The sequence below is a fragment of the Lissotriton helveticus genome, chromosome 1_1, assembly GCF_964261635.1.
Source record: "Lissotriton helveticus chromosome 1_1, aLisHel1.1, whole genome shotgun sequence".
Taxonomy (NCBI): Eukaryota; Metazoa; Chordata; class Amphibia; order Caudata; family Salamandridae; genus Lissotriton; species Lissotriton helveticus.
In genome coordinates, this window is record NC_136057.1 from 1,246,122,847 (window position 1) to 1,246,142,795 (window position 19,949).

The 19,949-nt window shown below is 46.5% G+C and overlaps 1 protein-coding gene across 2 annotated transcripts in view; it reads right to left on the reverse strand.

The window, feature by feature from the left end:
* CPNE8 (copine 8) overlaps positions 1 to 19,949 on the reverse strand; it is a 1,123,798-nt gene that overhangs the window by 437,970 nt on the left and 665,879 nt on the right. The window lies entirely within an intron of this gene.

The following is a 19,949-nucleotide window of genomic DNA, read 5'->3' on the forward strand; positions in this document are numbered from 1 at the left end:
TTCTTCCTCAGAACCCGAGGAATCAAGGGTATGGGAGGAAACGCGTAAAGGAGTTTTGAGTCCCAACTCAACTGAAACGCGTCCCCCAAAGCTCCCTGCATCGGATACTGGAGACTGCAGAATGACGGGCAGTGGGCGTTCTCATGAGTGGCAAACAGGTCCACCCGAGGAGTTCCCCACATCCGAAAGACGTGACAAACTACCCCCGGATGAAGCCTCCACTCGTGGTCGGCAGAGAACTGCCAACTGAGACTGTCTGCACGCACGTTCAGATGATTTGTCATCAGACAAATCTGATGGTCCTGAACCCAGGACCAGAGACGCAGAGCCTCTCTGCAGAGACAATGCAACCCCACTCCTCGCTGCTTGTTGACATACCACATCGGGGTTAGTGTTGTCCGTCAGGACTTGCACCGTCTGACCGCAAAGGGAAGGGCGGAAGGCCTTGAGCGCCAAACGTATCGCCCGCAACTCCAGAAGGTTGATGTGAAGCAACCTCTCTTCTGGAGACAAAAGACCTTTGATCTCCAGATCCTCCAGATGAGCACCCCACCCTAAGGTGGATGCATCCGTTATCACTGTGGCCACCGATGGAGGTAGATGGAAGGGCTTTCCTTGAGACAGGTTGCCCTCCACGCTCCACCAAGACAGAGCCGCTGCAGCTTCTCTGGAGATCCTCACAGACTCCCTGAAATATCCGTTGTGCTGATACCACTGCCTGCGGAGGCACCACTGGAGCGCCCTCATGTGCCAGCGTGCATGGTTAACCAACAGAATGCAGGAAGCAAACAGACCGAGCAAGCGAAGGACCTTCAGGACTGGAACGACCGCTCCATTGTAAAACAAGGGAATCATTTCCTGAATGTCGACAATCCTTTGTGGAGATGGGAATACTCGACACACAGTAGTGTCCAGTACCGCCCCTATGAACAGGTTGCGCTGAGAGGGCGCCAGGTGAGACTTGGGCACATTTATCGAAAAACCCAATTTGGACAACAGCTGAGTTGTAACCTGCAGATGATGAAGCACCTTCTGGCAACTCTGCCTTGATCAGCCAGTTGTCCAGATAGGGAAAACTGGAATCACCAACCTCCTGAGATGGGCTGCCACCACTGCCATCACCTTGGTGAAGACTCGAGGTGCAGTGGTAAGTCCAAACGGGAGAACTGCACACTGATAATGTTGCAACCCTACCGTAAAACGGAGATACTTCCTGTGCGACTTCAGGATCGGGATATGAAAATACGTGTCCTGCTAGTCGATGGACACCATCCAATCCTCTTGTTGCAGCGCTTGAAGAATCTGCACAAGGGTGAGCATCTTGAACTTCTCCTGCTTCAGAAAAAGGTTCAAGATCCTGAGATCCAGGATTGGACGTAACCTGCCATCCTTCTTGGGAATTCGGAAATACCAGGAGTAGCATCCCTGACCCCTTTCCTGCTCTGGAACCACCTCTATCGCACCTTTCTTTTAGTAAAGTTAGAACTTCCTCCTGCAAGAGAAGAAGGTGGTCCTCCGAGCAAGCCCCTTGGCAAGGAGGGTAATTTGGAGGGAATTCCCGAAAGGGAAGAGCATACCCATTCTCTACACGATTAAGAGCCCAAAGGTCTGTAGTGACCGATTCCCAACCCTGTAGAAAATGAATATGCCGACCCCCCACAGGTCTAACATGATCCAGAATGGTGGACCTAGGGCTGCTTTGCTGTGGTAAGAGGTGGGGAGGTAGAGGAGGAGGAGGGCTGACGACCTTGTGGGCGACCTCTGTGCCTGCCCCTGTAGGACTTCTACAAGGTGTTTTGCTGCTGCTGCTGTAGGTCCGAAAGTACAACCTCCCAAATCCTCTGTATTTCCTGTAAGAGGAACCTCTAGGCTGAGTCTGAAGGCCCAGAGACTTGGCTGTGGCTTTGCTATCCCTTGAACCTTTCCAAGGCTGCATCTGCTTTCTTTCCAAACAACCCAGAACCATCAAAAGGGAGGTCCAAAAGTGTTACTTGCCTCACTCCTAGATCTTATTCTCGGAACCGGCGTTGGTGGAGCCAGACACAACTCCGACGGATCCGGCGCCGAACACGGATCCGAGCGGAGTTGAGCGAGGATGGGCTGACAGTGCTGGAGAAGAAGGGAACGGCGTTGACGTCCTTGGCGCCGGGATATGGCAAGACGGCGCTGCTGGAAGAAATGGCATAAAGGGAGCCTGAGAATAGGCTTGAGGAACCCCCAAATTAAACGCCATAGGACCCATGGGACCCGAAGGTGCTCCAGAGGGGTACATCGCCCTTTGAAAGACTCCATACATCGCATTTAAATAATGCGATGGATCTTGCCCCGGGCCAGGAAAAGGAGGAAAAGCGCCTGGAGAAGGCTCAGTCATAGGCATTACCGGACTCGGGCCAATCGACGCCGATTGTGGAGACAAAGGAATCGACGACTCATCTGGCGCTGGAGCTTTTCCCACTGGAGCCGGAAAATGAGCTGGAGTCGGAGATGGAGCTGGCGTCGGAGACTGAGCTGGTGAAGCCGCAGGCGAAGCCAATCTTACAGGAGAACCCTGATTCGAGGGAGAAGGCGACACAAAGTCTTATTCTGAACGGCGTCGAGATCCATGCCTCTTCTTCTTCTTATGCTTCTTAGATCTTAAAGCATGCCCCGACATCGAATTCGAGCCCGACCTGGAACGTGACCTTGACCTTCTTCGACCTCTTTTCTCCTTCCTCATCTTCGCCATGAAGAGTTTAGACTCTCTTTCTTTTAACACCTTCGGGTTCATCTTCCTACAACAGGCGCATCCCTCGACATCGTGATCCGACGACATGCACCAGACACAATCTTCATGAGGATCTGTAATGGACATGTGTCCTCAGCACTCCCTGAAGGGCTTGAATCCCGACTTCCTCGACGACATCTTCAAGAAAAAAACAAAAGAGCAGACCAGAAATACAATCTAGAAACACAAAGTAGCAAGTGAAACCACGGAGCGTCCAAGAAAACCGTTAGCGTCGACGGCACGGAAAAAAGGGAACTGACGTAATCACGCCGACGAGGCTCTCTTATGGCTCCAGTGATGTCAGCGGAGTCGCCAGCGGAACCATGCTTCTGTGACATCGTCCTTGCCGGCGTGGAGAGCTACAAAAAATTCCCGAATGCTGCTGGCGCAGGTGATATTCACAAGGTGAGGAATCCACTGGCAGATGTATCTGTCAGAATGATTAATATGCCACACTTCCTGTTCATTCATTCAAAGTCAACACTCGCAGATGCCTACGCCAAAACGTCCTTGCATTAGTACATAATTGCACTAGTACATAATTGCAAAGAAACAGAAATACAAAATATTTCTTTTTCTTTCTGGCTTCTTGAACCATATCAATTATTGATAAGAGGACAATGGTGACAGTTAGTTCTGTGACCATCCCAGCCAGTCCGTCCACTTTGCTTCATTGTCCAATCTTTATTATACTGTAAAAGAACTTTGTAAAAATAATTGAACAATTCAATTTTGCTTATTACATGGTTTAAATTTTAAATGACATGGAACCAATGACCTAGTCAATTGAAAGTTCTGAACGTGCTGTACAGATTTAACTGATTTCAACATAATCTGTTTTAAATTTCAAAAATGTTTTAAACAGTATAACCTTCCTTTACTGCCAATCAATTTAACTAAGGACAATAAAAATAGATTCAGACTTGCTTTCCAGGAGCTACTATGTGTTAAACACCGTTGGTTAAACTCACTACAGGAAGCTTTCTGCATCCTTAACTAATCTGAGGGTGCACCACCAATCAAACGCTATAAGAATGCACCTAGTGGGGTGTGTACAAAGCGAATCACATGTTGCCTCATACACCTAGAGTAAGACTGGCATATGTTTCACTGTTTGCCAGAAACAGTTTGGGCCACTAAAGTCATGGATCGACATTTACTCTTCTTGAGATTTTTGTGGACCCTCGTTTCAGTGTGCTACTGCAGCTCCTCTACCTGAGGAGTTTTACACATTTTGAAGAGATCAAATTAGGATCCCTGAATAGCATACCTTTTACAAATCTCTTTGAATTTCTTTATTGTTTAAGGCGCTTGTATGCACAGTAGTATGGCACCATAGACACCATCAGTGCGGAATCTAAGCAACTGCAGTTTCATTTTTCAGCAGCATTTTCTATAATGCACAAAGAGGAAAGGGTTCAGGTTCATTGCTCTTTACTGTGATTCACGAGGTTAGCTTAGGCAATGATGTGTACAGTAGAACTCTCTGTGAGAGAGGGCCGAGACAGAAATGGTACTCATGGTTTGGTGTTTAGTGGCACACTGCTGAATTGCAAATAATCTGTGAAGGAAACATTAACATGTTCAGTCATACAAAGATTGTTTGAGTTGTCCATGAACATAGTGCATCATTTATTTGACGAATTATGGTTAATGTATTGTTGGCTAGGGGGAGGCAGTAGTGATGCTTAAGCACACATTACTCATTCTGTAATAAACTGTGTGTGATATATGTGTACATGATTCTTTCTTTACACCCTTACACCCTCAAACCCCGCCCCTATCCTTCATTAATGCCCAGGAAAAGGTTGTACATGGTACCACAGGTACATCAAATTAGCAAAGAGGACTTTAACATTGTTTAAAATTTTGACATATAGATGTCAACAAACACAATAGTGACAATACAGTAAAATAAATCAGAATGTATTCGCCTAAAACACATAAACCACTGATACTTAATACTGTATTAGGTACCGGTCGTTGATGGGCTTTAGTTGAATACCAAAATTCCTACAGTTGCTAATAATCTGTTATGTTTGTAAATACTTATTTGTTATTGCATGTTATGTCTGACGTTCAGAATTACATTGTGTATCGCGGATGAAATGCAGTTCTAAACCTAAGACATATTATTCAATAGCAAATGCACATTTACAAACAGATCAGGTTATCTGCAACTGTAGGAATTTCTGATCGGGAGTTCATCTCACCAATTGTCCTGGAACCCCTAGTTTAGTAAAAAAACATATATAAAATGAAAAGTGTTAGACCTGAGAGCCTTCGGGCAGTCTTCCCCCAACTTTTTACCTTCCTCCTCCAATTTTTCTGATCTTGATTTGCTGGCCTTAGGACTCTGAGTACTGTACCACTGTACCACTGCTAACCAGTGCTAAAGTGCATTTGCTCTAACCTCTAAACATGGTAATATTGGCTCATTCCCAATTGGCATATTTAATTTACGTATAAGTCCCTAGTATTGTGCATTACATATTCCAAGGGCCTGAAAATTAAATGCTACTTTTAGGCCAGCAGTACTAATTGTGCCACCCACTTTAGTAACCCTTCAAACATAGCTGTGTGCAGTTTTTAACTGCCATTTCCATCTGGCAAGATAAATCATTTTGCCAGGCCAAAACATTCCTTTTAAATATATATAAATTCACCCCTAGGGTAGGCCCTGGGCAGCCCAGCGGACAGGGTGCAACGTATTGAAAAAGCTGGACTTGTACTTTTAGTTTTACATGTCCTGGTAGTGAAAAACTCTTAAATTCATTTTTCCTGACTGCAAGGCCTATATATCCAATAGCATCAATCAATCAATCAATTAGAGGTTTATATAGCGCACTACTCACCCGTGAGGGTATCAAGGCCCGGGGGGGGGGGGGAGAGGAGCTCTGGATGAGTCGAAGATCCAGGTCTTGAGGTCCTTCCTGAATGTGTGCAGGGTTGGGGAGCGTCTGATGTTCACGGGGAGCTCGTTCCATGTCTTGGCTGCGATGTGGGAGAAAGTTCTCCAGGTTGTTCTGTTCCTGTGGATCAGGGGGACCTCTGCCAGGGCGAGGTCGGCGGAGCGGAGGTTTCTTGTGAGTACGTGGAAGGATAGTCTCTCGTTGAGGTATTTGGGTTGGATGTTGTTGAGGGATTTGTAGGCGTGGGTGAGGAGTTTGAAGGTCACCCTCTTCTTGACAGGGAGCAAGTGGAGGTCTCGTAAGTGTTGGGTCATGTGTTTGTGGCGTGGAGTTGCGAGGACGAGTCTGGTGGCAGCATTCTGGATGGTCTGGAGTCTGTGTAGGAGAGATCTGTTGATTCCAGCATATAGGGCGTTACCGTAGTCCAGTCTGCTGGTTATGAGTGCGTGGGTGACGGTCTTTCTGCAGTCAGGGGGGGATCCATTTGAAAGTCTTGTGGAGGACGCACAGGCAGTTGAAGCTAGTGGAAGCGATAGCATTGGCCTGGCGGTTCATAGATAGGGAAGAGTCAAGGATGATGCCGAGGTTGCGTGCGTGGTCAGTAGGAGTGGGTAGGTTCCCTAGGGCAGAGGGCCACCGGGAGTTGTCCCAGGCAGAGTTGCAGGGTCCGAGGATGAGGACCTTGGTTTTCTCTGAGTTGAGCTTAAGGCAGCTCTTCTTTTACGTACTTCATTTCCTCCTGGAAGCAGAGTCTGATGTCTTCGGGATTCTTTGTGAGTGAGAGGATGAGCTGGGTGTTGCCTCCGTAGGATACGATACTGAGTCCATGCTGTCTGACGAGGGCGGCGAGGGGGGCCATGTAGATGTTGAAGAGCGTGGGGCTGAGTGATGAGCCTTGAGGCACTCTGCAGTTGATGTTGGTGGGTTTGGAGAGGAAGGGAGGGAGTCTGATCCTCTGGGTTCAGCCGGAGAGAAAGAATCGGATCCAGTCAAGGGCGGCTCCTTGTATCCCAGCGTCGTGAAGTCTGGCTGCAAGGGTGCTTAAGAGACGTGTCGAAGGCTGTGGAGAGGTCTAGAAGGGTGACATTGGGATTACCTGATTCATTTCATAACGGTAATTTTCAAGTGCGAAGACATAACTGATGAAGTTTGGTGTCTTCAGAATCCTAATTTAATACCCTAACTTATAGTGAAGCAGCGTTTTAAATTAAAATTCCAATAATGCCACTTTTGGAAAGTTTGCATTTTCATGCCCTAGCCATTTGGTGCCTGCAGCCTGTCTCTGGTCACAAGACTGGGTGTAGTTTGCAGTTGGACTTTGTATATTCCTCCTAGACAGCCACACACAATGAGAGCTTATGTGGACCAGCTCCTCCTTCCCATCACTGGCAGGATGGGAAGGGGGAGCTGGTCCAGCCTCACTTACACCTGAATAGGCTGTGTCCTGTTCCCACACAAAAGGGTCAGTAGTTAGTCTGGAGCCTGGGCAGGCAAGGCACAGCATCTGTGCACTTTAAAGACATGACTCTAGAAGAATCTCCACACTTCACAGACACAACTGTGTATAAAAGATGACCTCAAATACTAACACTTCAGTACACCTCTGAAGGTGCTGAAGGACTGCCACTCTACTGGACTGCACTCTGCTGGACTCCTGCCTTGGTGTACTGATCTGCTGCTTGCTGCCCTCGTGTCTGGTTGGGATGAACTGGACCTGCATCTCTTGAACCCAGAGTGACTTCAAGGGCTAGTGGGCTGGCCTTGTGATCTGAACCTTAGAGTCCTAACAGGTGTCCAACCTCCTGCACATGGACTCTGCCAACAGTGAGTCTACCCTCTCCAAGTAGTGCCACCCCAGTCCAGGACCCTTGGCAGTGGTCTAAGGTGCTTGCCAAAGGAAACAATGCATCTTCTCTGTTGAGCAACGCATCCCCGAGCGGAACCAACACATCAGCTGAGTGGCACATACCCAAGCAGAACCGATGCATCACTGCTGCTGCGTGGATTAGACCATCGCAGAAGACCCAAATGACAGCCCTTAAGTCCTCAGAACTGACACATCTTCCCGATGATGCCTTTCTCATCCACAGCAGCCTCAATGACAATGTCATAATCCACATCGCAGCCTCCCAGCTCCTTGGAACCAACACATCACTAGCTGCAAGCCACATCCCAAATGCCGGACTTTGCATCGCAAGCCCTGTCAACAGAAACTCTCATCGACAACGCAATAGGACCTCACACTGCAGCCTCGCTGTTTCTCGGAACCGACGCATCACATTTGGATGTGCAGCGCATCTTCGAAGCAGATCCAAGCAATGAACCGCAACCTGAATTTAAGGTACTTTGACCAGCGGGCCTAACTGGGTTCCTATAGTTAGCCCACGCTCCATCACGGTTGGCCTGAACTTGTGACTTTGTCCCGGTCTGGTGCGGTCAGATATCCCAGGTAATCTTTTGTCCTTTTGGGTGCTATTTTAATATAAACTTTAAAATTCAACATCTACAGTTCTACTAATTGGATTTTTCCAGTTTTGGTCTATTTTAATTTATTAAAATGTACTCTGTTTTTCTAAACCTCCTTTTGTTGTGTGTTTTCATTGTTTTACTGTTTGAAATTTTACACAGATACTTTACACATTGCCTCTAAGTTATGCCAGACAGCTCTGTGCCAAGCCACCCATGGGGGTGAGCACAGGTTAATTTGGGGGTATATTTTTACCTTACCCTAACAAGGGTTGTGGTTGCTGCTTTAACAGGGCTTACATCCCAGTCAACCAACCCAATTTCTTACAAAAAGCATTCTAGATTAGAGCATAACCTTGCGAATACCAAGTGTAACGTTCTAACAATCCTTTGTTTTCCCATTTGGCACCCTTCCCATTAAGTTACTTTGCCAAATAGATGTCTTCGCTCACAGCCCTTGATGGCAGACAATGTACACAATGAACAAAGGATGCAAATCCTTATGAATAAGGGGAAATATGTTTTATGATTGGTTTAAAAGAAAAAATTGGCGCAAACTGCACATCAACTTTTGGCAAATTCAATCTGATTTTTCAAACCAAGCGATGCATGCACAGATTGTTTCGCAAAATCGGACATTTTAGTATGTTACAGAATAACCTGCCTAATGAATATACATAAGGGACGTCGTATTTTATCATCCCCATTGTTCGCTACCGTGACACCTAAGGTGGCCTGGAAAAGAGAGAAGCCCAACACCCCTGTGATTACATTTCAAACTGGAAAATATATCTTTGTAAAGCAGTCCGAGTTTCTAAAAGGAAAAGAGGCTGCTGTTTAAAGCAATATAGTTTTCCGTTTGAAAAGTTTCAGTAAGAGTTGGCAGTGGTTCCCTGGAACAGTATCTCCTCACCACATAGTAGCCACCCATAATTCCCATTTGCAAATCAGTTACCATTACAACTTGGGAGTCGGTAACTGATCAATAGGTTAGGACTGGAATTAGAGGTCACAAACTATTGATACATTCCTTATGGACTCGCAATTTGGAAGGAATGCTCAAAACATGAAGCTTCCAAATTTCACACCATATTTTTTGATTCACAAAAACATTTTAGAATCACAAAATGGAGTTAGTACATTAGAAAAAGAGTTTTTGTGTTCCGAAAACCCTGGATCTGAGCAAATCTCAGACTTTGTGCCTCCACAAACTCTTAGTAAATCTGCCCCCTTTTTAACGATTGTAGTTATGTTTCAATCCATGTAATGATAGATTTAAGCAAGAAACATAAAACAGCAATGGAATAATTCTAAACGTGTTCTTCTTATCATTCAATTTCAAGCATCGTACATGTAGACATCTGATGGTTTGCATCTGATGTATTGTTATTGTAGCCTATAATGCATACTTTGAAAAGAAAGTACACCCTATAAGCATGCTATAAAGGGAAGGTCAGAAAAATACTTTAACATTTGGAGGCAAGCATTTCAGTTTGGAGCTTCGAAGATTTGCTCACTTTATTCATTTTCAAAGCTATGAGGTAGCGAAATTGAGTTGGCACTTCTGCATACATTCTACCCAATATTCAAATGCGAATGAGCAGGACAGAACTTAGTATGAGGGTATCATATGGAATGCTATTTTTGTGTATATGAAAGAGATCGCAGAGTTGTAACATTCAAATAATACTAAATCCAATAATGCTTATTTTTTTTACATGCTGTGTCTGTTTTTCTGTTCAGACAAATAAAATACCATAATTCTGTAATTTGCTGTATGATGTAAATTAACTTGAGCCATATTTCATGCTATCAGTTTTATGCTATATCAGTAATTTATTGTAAAACAATATCCTGTTATCTTTCAGTACTAATCTGTATTTGCATCTAGATTTTTTTCACTGTGATGGGATACCTACTCCAAATATACCTAGGCTACAACAAGTCTATTACAGAGTAATTGTCTTCGTCTTCTCTACTCCTATACATCTGTATTATATTTCCAATCCATAAATTCAAGATAATACTAATCCTTGGCTCCTGCAAAGTTCCTCAAATTTACTCTGCCTCACTCTCCTTGATTTGCTTTCTGGTACTGCTCAGCCACCTTTCTTTGCCTTGGATTTTCGCACCATGCCTGACTCTAACACTAACAGGTGCCCTCTCACAAAATCTAGCCCTCACCCCCATACATTTACCTATCCATCAAAACTATTCAAGACTTTTAGAGATAGACTTATTAAAGAACACCCTTAAAATCCTATTTTTTTCTAACTTGTACAAAATTATGAGATCACAGTGTAGCTCTGAAAATGTCTTCATATTTCATCTTGTTTTAAAGTTCAAATATCTCAATCAGAAACATTTAAGATCTATTTTCTGATTACAGAGAGTCTCAACAAGCTAGCCCCACCTTTCTTTTTCTAGCCTAAGACCACAGTCGGAAACATGCTTCTTTCCTCAACTCTCCTTCTTGAAGTTAGCCCTTTACACATTTAAACTTCCCCTACCAATGAGTTAAAAATGACCGTCCACTGATTTAGACCCTCAAACACACAAGCTTCATACTCTTCAAACTGACATTTTTCTCAACTCTAGTCAACTAATAAGCACAGACATACTACCACTCTATACAGTTCCACAAATAATGATATCTCCATCACATTGCCACTGATTTTCACAGGCTCTTCAATGCTTGTAACTATCAAACAAAATAAATATATTTTTGAAAGAAATCAAACAACTCTCCAGTGTTAATAACTTGCAACCTAAATTATGCCAATATGGATTTTTATTTTAAACATGGAAATTGTCCCAAAAAGCAATATTGAGCCTTGTCCTCAAAAACTCAGATTCTGACCTATTTCCTGAGGATTTCAATGCCCTAGTCTCTCGTTGAAATGTGATTATTCCCTCATGAATGCAACACATCCTTTATAACCCAGGAAATAGGACCCATCAATACATATTGCAGCTGAACCACGGGTAATGATCTTAATAACACTGCTCCTCTACAAAAAATAACATGACAATAAACACTCTGAACAATGATTCTCAGAGAAACTGAATGAGAAAGTAAAATCGCTCAGGACTGATCAAAGAATAGTATAAAGCAAGAAGACAGTGCCCCTCAGTGTCTAATCACGACATATCAAAGCAGCCATTAGTTACTACATCAGATACATATATAATACCAAAGCCACTTGAAAAACTCAAATTGGGGGCGTGGCCACGGAGGCGACCAAGATGGCTGCCTCCGCTTGAAGCTCTGCCGGTCGAGCTTCAAAATATCCAGTTTTCATGCCTTAAAACCATCCGACACACGGCGAACTTCCATCATCCTGATGCAGTCCCCGAACGCAGCCTTTCGGTGCCCAGTTGGTCTTATATGAGGCAGTGAGGCTCGTGTACGGCGGAGGGGAGTGAGGGGTCCCCTGCCCTCTCCCTGGGAGATCCTGACTGCACCCGGGTCGGAGGTGAGTGCTGCATCTGCGGGGTACGCCCCACCTGCTGCGGCTGCATCGCGGTCCCCTGGGCTTCTCCCCCCTCCCCGCCCGTCTTTTGTGGGGCTGGTCCTGCCTGGGTCCCGGGACGTGCTTCCGGCTTTCGGGCCTGCGGCACGGCCCCGAGTCGGGCCTGGATTTGCGGCCCGCTCCGTTTGGCGGGAGGGGCTGGGGCGAGGGCCCTGCGCGATGGGATGCGTTGGCGGGCCCGGCGGGGGTGTGCACTCTCCTTTGTCCTGCGGCGGCCCCGTCTGGTGCTTTCTATCCCTGCCTCGGCTGCATTACAGCCTAGTGCCTTGGGCCTGCTATCTACGCACCGGATGCCTCCCCCCTGTTTGCCTGTAATGGTCGTCGACCAGGCCTGTCTCCCGGATCGCCTGTGACCCCTGCCTCAGATCCTTGCGCCTGCACTTGCCGACTGCACCGCGCTCAGGGGAGCGACAGTGTTGGACTGATCGGTGTCTTGAGGTGGCCCTGCACTCATTTACATCAACGCCACTTGGGGGCACGCCGCATTCGCCCTGTATGCAAGCAGGACCAGCGGCCATCATTCCTAAGCTGTTAGTGTCAAAGTTCGGTGTCCCCTCCATCACTTGACTGGTCTTGGCCATTCTCGGGCACCTGGTTATCGGTGTCCACCTGCTACATCACGAGCGCTTCGGCTGTGCCAGTCTGCCTGCTTGCGGTTGTTGCACTCACTCTGCTTGTCAAACGTTCGTGCCCTCGTGTGCTCCTTCGCTGGGCCTGGGCGCCTGCCCTGCGTGAGTTGACTCTTGGCACTGCCATTTTACCCCTCTGCCACCGCCTGCCGCCTCCTGTTTCACACAATGGGGAAAAGGGACCCGAATCAACGTAAGATCAGCTTCGACAAAGCTTCACTCCCCTCTTCTGATGCCCCCCCGGCTCATCCATTGGCGCCGTTTATTCCACTAACCGTGATGACGCGACTTCCCTGGTCACTGCCATGATGAGCGAGATGAGAGCCGGGTTCAAGTCGCTTGACAGCCGCTTCGACAGCCTTGACCAAAAGCTGGCTGAGATGGGGTCTAAGGTGCAGGCTCACAACAGATGGTTGGATGTGGTGGAGTCTAGGGTCTCGGATATTGAAGATGGCGCCTCAGGTTCAATGAAACGTCTCGAGAGAGTGGAGAAAATCCTCAAAGATGTGGCCATCAAGAATGAGGACCTCGAGGCCAGGAGTCGACGCAACAACATACGTATCTTGGCGTGGCAGAGTCGACTTCCACTGGGCGCATGGATATCTTTGTGGAAAAGCTGCTCATTGATCTGTTTGGCAGAGAGGTGTTCACACAGGGGTTTGTTGTAGAATGAGCCCACAGATCTTTGAGTCCCTGTCCTCACCCTGGCCAGCCTCCACGCCCTATAATTGCAAGACTCATGAATTTCCGTGATTGTGATGTGGCTTTGCGTGCAGCTTGTGAGAAAGGTGAGGTCCAGTGGCAGGGCAGCAACCTTCCCTTTTTCCTGATTTCACCTTCATGGTCCAGGAGGCACGGCGTAAGTACAACGGCATCAAGGCTACCTTGAGAAACCTGGGCCTCAAGTATGGAATGCTCTATCCGGCAAGACTGAAGGTGGACGTCGCTGTCCGGTTTCGCATTTTTGATTCCCCCACGGAGGCGCAGGAGTTCTGCCAGAATTATAGGAAAAATGTCTGAGGCGCTGGTGCCGATCCTGGTTCGACCTCTCCAGTTCAAGACGACTCTTAGAACAGCGTTGACCTTTTCACGAACTCTGGGACTGGCTGATTATTCATTACCACATATCTTCTTAGTTCAGCTGTGTTGCTAGCAATTGTACATTTACATCGCTCTTCCATGACTTGTACCATGGGTTTGCTTGACCGTCGTGGCGTTGCTGCCCCCCATGGCGGATGCCTTTGTTTTCTTGATTATTATGTTTTTTTTGGTATTGCTTATGCTTGTTCCATTTGGTCAGTGCCATGCATATTCCATTGGAGCGTTAATCTGGTTCAGTGGGTTTGCCTCTTGGGGGTTGGCAAGAGGTTGGGAGACAGGTGGGGTCTTATTTTGGATTTTTTGACGATGATCATTACATTGTTTGTTATGCTCTTTGGGTTAGACAGAGAAGCATGCATTTCAGTTTATTTTTGATATTGATTCTCTTATGGCCAAGTTAGGCCTTCAACCCGGGCCTTTTGGGCTTTCACTGATGTCATGGAACGTTCGGGGGCTGAATAATACTAAAAAATGCAAACAGGTTTTAAATTACAGCGCTAGACACAGCATTGATATTGCATTTCTGCAAGAGACACACTTGTCCCCTTCTGACTCTTCCGTCGTCGCTAGAAGCTGGGGTTCTCACCGTTTTTTTTTCTAATTATAGTAGGTATCCAGAGGAGTAGCCATATTGATTCACAAACGGGTACCGTTCGCACTGTCCAAACTCATGACTGACGGGGAGGGCCGTTATCTGATTGTCACTAACTCTTATGGGACATAAAATCACACTGGTTGGGATCTATGGCCCCAATGTTGACTCCCCTTCCTTTTTTCAAGACTTACAGGTGCATCTTCTCACGCTTGAGCCTGGGCTGTTGATTGTCGGGGGTGACTTTAATTTATTAATGAACCCTGCTAGGGACAGTACATCCTCTTCCCCGATGCTAAAGCTAGATCGTGCCAGGTCCTTCTCAAACTGTGCTCTCATTTTTCATTCTTTGACATCGAGGAGAGATTACACCCACACCTGCCTGCCTTTACTCATCACTCAGGGTTCCACAATACTTGGACCAGAATAGACTATTGGCTCCTTTCTCCTGGGGTCGCCGGCTGGGTGGAGGGCCTCCTCACACTCACGTGCACACTATCGGACCCTTCTCCCATTGTTCTTAAATTAAATGTCCCCAGATTGGGTGGGTATGAAAGGCAGTGGCGGTTTCCCGGGAAGGCGCTTCTTGATCCTGTATTTACTGAGGAGGTCCGGCAAGCAATAGAGGAATATTTCGACCTTAACACAGGGTCGGTGGACTCCTGGGCAGTTCTGTGGGAGGGGTTCAAGGCATACATTTGTGGAGCTTGCATATCCAAGCATGCCGGAGTGCTAAGAGACATCCGTTCCACACTGGCCCGTGTCGAAAGGGACATTGCTGATTTAGATAGAGAACTACTGCTGTCTCCCTCCAGTGAGAGGGAAGCCAGACGCTTGGCGCTAATGGTGGAATTTAGAGATGAAGCTGACAGGGAACTGAGATTCCATAACCACTTCCATGCTAATGACAAGGTCAGCTCGTCATGCAGTACACTGGAGCTGTGCTAATGACGAGCTGACCTTGTCATGAACAATGGGATTTACATAAGTCCAGCACCCAGCGGGAATTGCCTTAGCATTGAAGGTGTTAACAAACAAGTCATGACGCGTCGATATGGCGAGGGCGACAGGCCCGGCAGACTACTGGCTCAACTGCTTCGCCCCCCTCATACCTCGTCTTACATCACCGAAATTGTGGGACCGCAAGGGGATCCGCTTCACACTACTCCAGAAATTTGCAACACCTTCCTGTCCTAATATGAAACTCTATACACGTCCAAGCTGACGGGCGACAGGCGAGATCAAGGTGACTACTTTAATGAGATAGCCTTGGTCTATCTGAAAAAACACATGCAAGAATTTCTAGCTTCACCCATTACTCAAGATAGCATAGTCGAAGCTATTGATGCGCTGCGGGGTTCTTCGGCGCCCGGACTAGACGGTTTCTCTGCTGACTTCTATAAGGCCTACAAAGAGATCTTAGTTCCTCGACTAGTAGAAGTATATGCCGAGGCACTTGAGGTGGGCCGCTTGCCCCCCACATTTAGGTAAGCGGTCATTATCCTACTCCCGAAACCTGGCAGAGACTCCAAATTATGCGGCTCGTACAGACCTCTCTCTTTATTGAATCTCGACTACAAGATTCTGGCTAAAGTTATCGCCATACGCCTTTCATTATTGATGGAGGCTATCATCTCCCCGGCACAGTCTGGTTTTGGCTGCCGCGGTCCTACTTGACGCTGAGAAGGCATTTGACTCTCTGGAGTGGCCCTTCTTCTTATCCATCATGAGACCCATGGGCATGCCGTAATGCTTTGTCTCCACAGTGGCTCTACTATATACTGAGCCTACGGCTAGGCTGCATCTGAATGGCACCATTACCGAGCCATTCTCCTTGTCTCGTGGCACACGCCAGGGTTTCCCCTTATCCCCGTTACTTTTAATTCTGGCGATGGATCCTCTGGTTCGTCATTTCCAAGAGAAGCATCTGCACTGGGGGCTCCAGTGCCGTACTGGCCCTCTCCTGATCTCATTGTATGCGGACAATACGATTTTGTATGTTCGGATGCCCCAAATTAACCGTGAGCCTTTTATCTTTGAAATAATCCGCTTTGGCAAATTCTCTGGCCTTCACATCAACTGGCATAAATCTGTGATTTTTCCGCTTACCCCTAGCACATCTGCTTGGAATTGCCCCTTCTCCAATGAATGGAGCCAGGAGTCGGTTAAATATTTGGGTGTTCATATTCATCTTGATACCGCCACCATGATCAGATTGAATTATGGCAGCGCAGTCAGTCTGTTGGATGGTCAGATTGAGAGGTGGATTCGCCTCCCACTGTCTATGGCAGGGCGTATTGCTATCATTAAAATGGTTGTCCTCCCTCGATTTTTATATCTTTTTAATAATATTCCGATCCCCCTCACCAAAATCTTCTTTTTTCAGGTGCGCTCTTTGTTGTTGCCCCTACTTTGGGGAGACAAATCTCCACGTGTCAGCTGGCAAGTACTGACTCTTCCATATGAAAGGGGCGGACTCAGTGTCCCTGATTTTTATCTTTATTTTTTAATTGCACAATGTTCCTACGCATACCCCTGGTTTCACCCAGACGCTCGCATCTTATATCTGAAACCTGAAGTGGATTTGGTTCTTCCTGGCCTTCCTGGCCTCCTTTCTAATGTGCTTCCCAAGGGCTTTCCACGCGATCCTCGGGACATGCAAACTGTCTCAACAACTGCTGGGTCTGGGACAAGCTTCGCAGACTGCTGGGATTGGCCCAATTGTATTCACCGGCCCTTCCACTGCCCAATGCTACTTGGTTTCCGATTACCGGGGAGGTAGTTATCAAGCACACGTTGGAGAAATTCAGCATTCATAACATTGGAGATCTCTTCCCTGAGGGGCACGCTTTTTCAATTTCTGACGATCCACGATTCATTGAACTCTCGTTCATGGACTCCTTTGTTTTGACTCGGCTGCGATCCATGTTGCGCGCCTCGTTTCCCACATTTCCTCTGGCTCCTGACCCGGCACCCCCACTCACGCTTCTCATTCAGCATCCTTCGGGAGCACACTTGGGGCTCCATTAGGATATCGGGCGGATTGCCTCCGCCAGGGTGGCGGTGGCCACCGCCACCCTGGCGGAGGCAATCCGCCCGACAACCACTCTCGTTTTCCCCTCCGCCTGATTAGGATGGCGGAGGGGACAATGGCGGACGGAAAGACCGTCCGCCGCTTTGACCGCGGCGGTAATAGATTAATATGGTGGCGGTGTCCAATGGACACCGCCAGCCATATTATGATGGCTTACATTGGGGGCCTTTCCGCGGCGGCAATGCCGCCACGGAAAGGCATGCGGCAATTGCTGCGGGGGCCCCCTGCAGGGCCCCCAGGTTGGCTCCACTGTCAGGGGGACTCATGGGGGGTACCTCTGGTACCGCCCCACATTTGCATTTGCAAAGCGGCAGGCACCGCGCGGTGCCTGCCGCTTTGCATATGCAAATGCGAAAATGCATTTTTTGCATTGTGGCGGGCGGTGCAGAGTGCACCGCCAGCCACAATGCTAAAACTACAGGATGTGCCCGCCACTGTGGCGGGCACATCCTAATTCCCCCCACGGGACCCCCGCCCTTATGGCGGGCGGTCCCGTTCTCCGATAGGGTGGCGGGTGGACAATGTCCCCCCGTCATCCTAATGGGGCCCTTGGTGTCTAAATTGTACAAAATGTGTAGTGCCACGCTCCCCGCTTTTGACTCCAAGGTTCGAACCGCGTGGGAGGAGGATTTGGGGAAATCCATTTCAGACGATCAATGGAAACAATGCTGTAAAGCTACGAAAGAGGTTTCCCTAAACAGTAGACATAAGCTCGTCCACTTCAAATTTCTCCGTAGGTTGTATCCCACCCCAACACGCCCGCACAGAATAGACCCTAGTCGCCCCCACCATTGCCCTAAGTGCAAGGCCCCCTTTGTCGATTTTGCCCACCTTACGTGGACTTGCCCCCTTCTCCATGGCTATTGATCCCAGGTGCACAAGACTTTCGACGATATTTTAGGCATGGACCTGGTTCCTACTCCAGAAATTGCATTGCTGGACTATGTATCCAACTTCCCTCGCGCTGTCAGAAGGCTTGCTGCAGTGGGGTTTTTGTTAGCCAAGCGAGAAATCGCATTGCTATGGGGTGATTGGCACCCTCCAAAAGTGAAGTCTTGGGAGCATGGCCTTTTGTAACACTAGCTGTGTGTAATACTCCGCACAGGTCCCTAGCGTGTCCAGACCGGTGGATACCTGGGGGCCCTACCGGTCCTACATTTCCAAGATAGCAGCTGAATGCTAATCTCAGCCATAGAATGGCATAGTTACTGAGGGGATTGGCTGAGGTGTCTTTATTTAACTGATGATTTGCATATGTTTTTATTTGACTGATGTGTTGTCCTCTGATGTCTTCTTTGCACAATTGATTGTTATGTTATCACTTATATAAGTGTCGGCGATGATTTCTGTTTTTTTTGTACATGATATTTCACGCATTTATCCATATATGCAGCTTCCTGCCTCATTGTGGTCCCAACTTTGAACCATGTATTAATCTTTATTTATATGCACGCTCTCTTTATTGACATCGTCTACCCAATCCATTACGTAACAAATGACACGTCACTGTATTCATATATGAAAAGGATAAATAAAGTTTAAAAAAAAACTCAAATTGAGAAAGACAAAAATGTCTGAAAAAAGTATTCAAACTGGTGAAACTCATCACAAAATAGCCTTTCCTTTCGGAGAGTGACTGCGAAGCCATATATGAGGAATTTTTCAATGAGATAATGTCTCAACCATCAGATCTGCTGTACTTTCCTTCAAAGAACAAGAAATCTTAGTTTCTTATTTAGAAGCATGCTTTGTTTTGAGGAAAAAACAATGTGATCAAACAACACCCATTCTCATGTCACCGAAAGGCTGCAAATAGAATAAGATCTTGATTTGAAATAGCATACATTAAATAAACTCAAACTCCTCCTACTTGTACACAACAGTAGCTGGTGAAAAAGTCGTATTTCACAAGGGCAAAACTCCCTACAACGTGGTGTACCTCTCATATCTATGATCCCAAAACAGGACATAATCCCAGTTGTGCCTCCAACATCAGTAGCTCATTTCGTCCTATTCACATCATTTCATATTACTCTTCATACAAGAAAGATGAAAAATTTCTTGTCTTTGAACATCATCGTAAAATGTAGGGTCTGATTTAGATTTGAGCAGATTGGTACTCCATCACATACCAAATGGATATCCCATCTGCAGTATTACAAGTATATTATCTCCTAATGCACTTGTAATAAGGCACATGGATTATCTATCACGCTTGCGACAGAAAACATGTATGACAAACACTAAATCAGCCCTTAATCTTCTAAATTGTTTGCACAAGCCATAACTGCCATAACTGCTTATCAGCCCCCAATTTTTCACATGATTTTCTATTTTAAGTTATACTTTATACTCCATGACACTGCATTCATTTGTCATTAATATCTTTATTCTATTACCTTTTGGATATTAGGAATTTGTCCACTCTCTTGTGCTGCCAAAACCTCCCTCAAATCAACTCACAAGCAAAGCCCTACAATTTTCACTAATTTCAATATATTTATGTCAGAATTTCTATGTAGTTTGTAGGCATTTGTAATGTCTCGGAGAAATTAGTATACGTACCTGCCCCACTTTATGACTGCAATTTTTATCTCCATTTGTTGTACCTCATTCACAATGTGTTTTATCAAACTTTTATTTTTTCGTTTTATGTTAACAGTTTAGGAAGCACACATCATTTTGTAAAGTTATCATTATTATACCATTTACTGAATATTGTGAATATATCAGTATGTACATATAACTTTACAGACCACTCTGATGCCTTTTGGTCATGTTCACACTATATAAAAGCAAGCCAAACATGTTAAGTCACCCTTTCTCAAGAACATTTAGGCAATGATGTTAAGTAATAT